The 5568-nt window shown below is 56.3% G+C and overlaps 2 long non-coding RNA genes across 3 annotated transcripts; one reads left to right on the top strand and one right to left on the bottom strand.

Moving 5' to 3' along the window:
- Positions 1–1390, top strand: LOC128783088 (uncharacterized). Its single transcript, XR_008428985.1, has 2 exons — positions 1–511; positions 1216–1390. It is a non-coding gene; the product is annotated as an uncharacterized LOC128783088 (long non-coding RNA).
- A 209-nt stretch (positions 1391–1599) lies between these two features.
- LOC128783085 (uncharacterized) lies at positions 1600–4273 on the bottom strand. 2 transcript variants are annotated; one of them, XR_008428982.1, is made up of 4 exons: positions 4127–4273; positions 2609–3839; positions 2149–2324; positions 1600–1614 (listed from the first exon to the last, which is right to left on the bottom strand). It is a non-coding gene; the product is annotated as an uncharacterized LOC128783085 (long non-coding RNA). The 2 variants fall into 2 exon arrangements; XR_008428981.1 differs by lacking the exon at positions 1600–1614 and having other exon boundaries at positions 1987–2324.
- Positions 4274–5568: the final 1295 nt, after the last annotated feature.

Below are 5568 nucleotides of genomic sequence, written 5' to 3' on the forward strand. Positions count from 1 at the left end.
CAAGGCTCCCGTGTGTCCTGACAGGGCCTGACTCTGTCCCCTGGGGCTGGGGGAGCTGTCCCAGGGCAGGGAGGGCCAGGGCTGGCAGGGGCTGCTCAGGGATGGGTTTGGCCCGTGTCCCTCGAAGCAGCGACTGCCCAAGCAGCTGCGCTGGCCCCGGGCTCTCCTCCCGGCCTGCTGGGCTTTGTTGGGTGGCACAGCCTGTGCCAAGGGGCGGCAAGGGGCCTGCAGGCCCCAGCTCTGGGGGAAACAGAGAACGTCCTGGCCGTATCCACTGTGCTGCCAGCTCGGCAGTGCAGCACAGCACGGGCTCACGCTCCCCACTGCTCCCACAGACGTTATCACTGAAACAGGAATATTTGCCCCCGGATCCAGTGCGCCTCCCAAGAATTGTCTGCCCCCAGGATGTGCGCAGGTCCTGCATGATAGGCACGGTGGTGACACTGTTCACCGTGCCCCTCGTGCTGATCGGCTGCTATCTTGGCATTCGGAAGCTGTACCAGAGCAGACGGTCAGTTGTTGATTTTTCTCCACAGCTTTCTTGTAACTCTGCTCATAGCATTGGTAGCCTGACTCGTAGTCATGCTGCACTGGAGCTGTGGCCAGTCCGTGGTTGTCCAAAGAACTCTGCTGAGGGCTCTGCTGCTGCCCAGTGCTTTCATTGGCCTCTTCATTGCTGGGCCTTGTCCTGGGGGGCCCGCTGGGGCTGCAGCCAGTGCTGGCTCCCACTGAGGCTGCCAGGCCAAGAGCAGCCCCGGGGGCACAGGGCAGAGGCAGGGCAAGTTCTCAACAGTATTTGGGCCACACAGCTCAGGACAGGACAGTGCTTATTTAGTAGCTCATGTAAAGTTTCATGGTGACAGTGATGTTACCAGACAAGCAAATCTGCTCCAGTTCAGTGTTCAAACAAATCCAACCTGATGAAGGTTTGGCTTTGGCCTTGAGGCTTTGCTCTTTGTGTGAGCCCTGTTCTGGATTGATTTCCACTCAGTCTTGGAGCCTGTTTTGGGTCAAGGCTCATCCCGGCCCTGACCCTTGGCAGTTCTGGGCTCAAAGGCACCGCCGAGGCCGCACTGCACGTGACTGGGCTTCAGGGCTCCATTAGCAAAGGGCTTTGAGAAGTTTAAATTACTGTATTCTTACTCTTTGGTTTTCTTTATGGAATTCCTCCCATTTTTTTTAAACTTAATTTTAAAAAAACAAATTCTTTTCCAGTGCTTTTTCCAGTTATTTGAGATAGTGAATGATGGCTGGACCATCGAGGATCTCGTCTCGACGGTGGTAGCTCTATTTCCCTTCCTCTCTTTTCTCTCTATTTCCGTTTTCTGTCCCTTCTATCGCATTTGCTGTTGGTACCTAAATAAAGATGCATTTGTTGTGATTAAACTGATGGTCCCTTGCCATTTGTAGTTTTGCACTTTTGGGATCGGTTAACAAACCATCACAAACACCCCGCAAGAGTGGATTTTGACCGGTTGTGGGGGACCCTTCGGTCTGTTGGATGGGGGAGGGAGCAGGGAAATGGAATCAAGATGAGACAGGGATCAGCCAGCCCCACGCCAGGCAGCGTTTTCTCCTCTGAGAGCTCCTCTGAGCTGAGCGAGCTGCTGAAGCCTGCGGAGCAAATGAGAGCCGGGACTGAGGGAAAGGCTGGCTGGGAAGGAGTCAGATAAACCCGTGTGGGCATTTCCCTTTCCAAGGGGCTCCTGGGGAGACAAAGGAGACAAGAAGGATTCCCCACCTCACGACATCTCCTTTTTCCCTTCAGTAGCCCTATTGCAGCCACTGCTTACAAGAGTTTACTTGATCCCCTCGATGCCAGGGAGCACCAAGAACTTGAACCTTGCTGGAGTCCAGCCCTGCCTGCCTGTCACCGAGCACAGGGGAAAGATGCAGAACCTGGGCAGGGGCTGAGCCAAATTGGCATTTTGCCCCTTGTGATTTCCTCCCAGCTTTTGCAGCAGGGCGACAACGCCATCGCTGCAAACCACTCCCTTTTGCAAGGCACACGTGGACCTCGCTGGAAGCTCAGGGCTCTTGAAGGGGCTGCTGCAGTTGGCAACAGGAGCTGTTGTTGAACTTTTCACATTGCTTAACCCCCCCTGCCAAATGCCATCAAGTGGCTGAGGAAGGACACAAAAAGATTACCCTGGAGGAAGGGAGGCCAAAAGCTTGGAAAAGGATGAAAGAAATGCTCTGATCATGACGATGACAAAAAAATAGAACGATTTATTTCTGACAGCAAATGAACACCCGCCGCCCTCCAGCCCTCCCAGCCTGGCAGGCCGAGCAGAGCCGTTTCCATGGCATGAGGTGCTGGCAGCCTGCAGAGAGAAACCAGAGAGCCACGGTCAGTCACAGAAGGCTCCTGTGCCCTGTCCTGCCATGGCCTGTGCCCGGGCCAGGCTGCTGGCTGTGCTCAGAGCCCAAACCTCCCGAGCCATTCTCTGTTTCGAGAGAAGGGCAGCGTGGCAGGCCACGTTCCACCTCCTCCGCTTCAGCACAGCACAGCAGCCTCCTCAGCAGCTGCAAGGGCGGGATGCCCGTGTGCCCGCTGCCCTCTGCCCAAAGCCCTTCTGCCAGCCCAGCTGTGGAGCCGAGTACCCACCTCTGCAGACCTGCTGCCAGGAGAGGAGCCGATCCCACACGAGGTCCTCGTCCTTCTTGAAGGGGATGTCCCTGCAGACCGTGGCCCCTGGGGTAGCGCTGGCACTGGATGTGCTCCACGGATGGTGCAGGTGCTTCCTCGTCCAGTCCGGGCACCAGGTGTAATCTTCCTGGGAAAATAAAGAACAATTGCATGAAGTCAATTCAAAACAAGACCTGGAAACAAGAAAAACCTACACAGCCTGTCACCGTTTCACGGGCTGAGGAGCATCAGACCACTCCATGCGAGAATGAAACCTGTCCACGGGTGGGGAAAAACCCCACCTTTCCCACCCGTAAACGCACCCCTTCCTCGAGGGCCTGCAAAGCAGACCAGCTGGGGCACGGCTTCGGAACCCGTCCCCCTCTGCTGCCCCCATCCACATGGATGGATGCTTTGTCAGGCTGGCTGCCCCCGCCCCAGCCCGTGCCAGGCTGGCTGGCAGAAGCTGTCAGCAAGGCCAGGAGCCGGCTCCCCTTCCACAACATCTGTCCCCTATCCCACCAAAAAGCATCTTGGCAGCCGGTGAAAAATTAATATTCCCCAGCGCCGCCGAGCGGGGAACCTGCGGCGCGTGGCCAGGCCGAGCCCTGCCATGCCTGGAAGCACGAGCATCCCCCCGCCCCTGCGCCGGCTGGGGACTCATCTTGATTTCATCGGGGCGCAGAGCGTGTCCTCCAGGAAGGGGCCGCAGCCAAAGCCGCTCGGCTTTGCCCCGCCAGCGGCCAGCTCCAGGATGGTGTTCCCAGCTCCACGTGGTGCTCCAGAAGAACACGCCAGCTGTGCCTCGGCTTGCGGGGACATCCCGATGCCATTGAGCTGCAGGGGGATGTTTCCCCTGTTCCAGTCTGTGGCACCTTCACCGCACTGCCACCACTTCTCCAGTGGCACGGGGAGCACTGAGCCGCTCCCTCCACAACTCGCCGGGGACCAGCGGAAGCATCTCCTCGGCTGCGCTCTCTCCTCCGTGCTGTGGCCGCAGGGAAACGCTCCGGGGTTTTCTTGGAGTGCCACCAGACGCGTGCAGCTGGTACTTGCTGGGCTCCTGGATCCTACTGAGCACAGGGATGGATCTCTGCTGTCTCCTGGGCCAGGCAGGGCTCCTGCAGCCAAGAATGCTCAAAAAGGTCTTCCAGTGATGGCCTGTCTGTGGGGTCCATGGATAAACACCACCTGATGAGGTGCTGGCACTCTGCCGAGAGAAACCAGAAACCGACGCTCAGCGGGACAAGGCTCCTGTCCATGCTCTGCCACATTCCACGGTGCCCAGGCCACACTAGGAGTGCTCAGAGCTGCAGCCAAAAGCTTCCCATGGATCCTCCCTTCCGGAGGAGAGCAGCATAGAGGCACACGTGCCACCTCCTCCAGCTAAGCCCAGGAGCTCAACCGCCTCACTAGCTGCAAGAGCAGGACGCTGATGTGCCAGCTACCCCCTCCCAGCCCCGTTCCTCCTCCCGAGCCCTGAAGGCGCAGCCCCACCTTGAGACACCCGGGGCGGGAAGAAGAGCTGGCCCCGGACGATGTCCTCGTTTGTGTGGAAAGGAAGGTGCCCGCAGACCAGGTGATAGAGCAGGATGCCCAGGGACCAGATGGTGGCTGGCTGGCCATGGTAGCAGCCAAAGAGGATCCACTCTGGTGGGCTGTGCTCCGGCATCAGCCGGCCTGGGAGAGGTGGGACACGGACGGGACGGGACGGGAGTGGAGTGAGTGTGAGAGGGAGAAGGGGATGGGGAGCGAGTGGAAAGTCGAGCAGAAAACCGATAGAGAGAAGCGCTGCTGCTGCTGCTGCTGCTGCTGCTGCTGCTGCTGCTGCTGCTGCTGCTGCTGCTGCTGCGGAACCGCCGCAGCTCGCGAACATTCCTCCGTTGCCTCCGCGAACCCAACGGAGGAGCCGCCGCGCACCCCGCAGAACGAAAGAAAGAAACAAACAAATAAAACCCCAAAGGAATTCCTATTAGAGAAGTAACCAAATCAAACAATGTAGCAATAAAGAAGAGTCTTGGCTTGTGGCTTCTTTCTTCTTTGGCTGAGGTGTAGCATTTCATGGGGAAGAATTGCCTCTTCTGACAATTTCTGACAGAAGTTTTTGGACAGGAGTGCAGCATTTAATTTTCAAGTAGAATAGGGAAATTGTCTCAGTAATGTCATCTCTTTTCATCCTCTGTTGAGACAGTTGCAGGCTGCCAAAGGACATGGTCTGCAATGTGGAACTTGGGGCCAAGTTTGTTTTTCTGTCAGAGGATGAGGAGGGGAAGTATTCCGGAATCATGGAGTCGTGGCACGGTTTGGCTTGGAAGGGATCTGAAAAATCACATGGCTGCAACCCCCCTGCTGTGGCTGGGCACCCCTTGCACTAGCCCGGCTTGTCTAGAGCTCCGTGCAGCCTGGCCTTGAGCACTGTCAGGGACGGGACAGCCACACCTTCTCTGGGCAACCTGTTCCAGGAGAGTCTTTTTTTCTGAATCCCTCACCTAAACCGGCTCTCTTTCCATTTGGATCCATTCTCCCTTGTCCTGTCCTTGCCTGCCCTCCTACAAAGCCCCTGTCCAGCTTTCTTGTAGGTTGCCCTCAGGTCCTGGAAGGCCACAGTTGGATCAAGTCTAAGTCTCTTGCCCAGGCTGAGGAAGCCAAGCTGTGTCAGCCTTTCCTTGCAGGAGAGGAGTGTTATAGATACATATTATAATATTGGCTTTTGCAAATATTGAAATGAATTTTATATGTGTGATGTTCAAGTAACTTTGTTATAAAGACATAGTTTTAAATTTTGTTGTTAATTAAGCTTAGACATAGTAGTGCAATAGCTGATAGAAGTCTGCTTGTGTTAAAATGCCTGCTTGGATGGGATAACATCCAATGAACACAGGATGAGGACACCTGCTAGAGATCTGCCAAAGATCAGCACTCACCGTCTGAAGGCAGTG

Source organism: Vidua chalybeata, unplaced genomic scaffold, assembly GCF_026979565.1.
Source record: "Vidua chalybeata isolate OUT-0048 unplaced genomic scaffold, bVidCha1 merged haplotype W_reject_10, whole genome shotgun sequence".
NCBI classification, from domain to species: domain Eukaryota; kingdom Metazoa; phylum Chordata; class Aves; order Passeriformes; family Viduidae; genus Vidua; species Vidua chalybeata.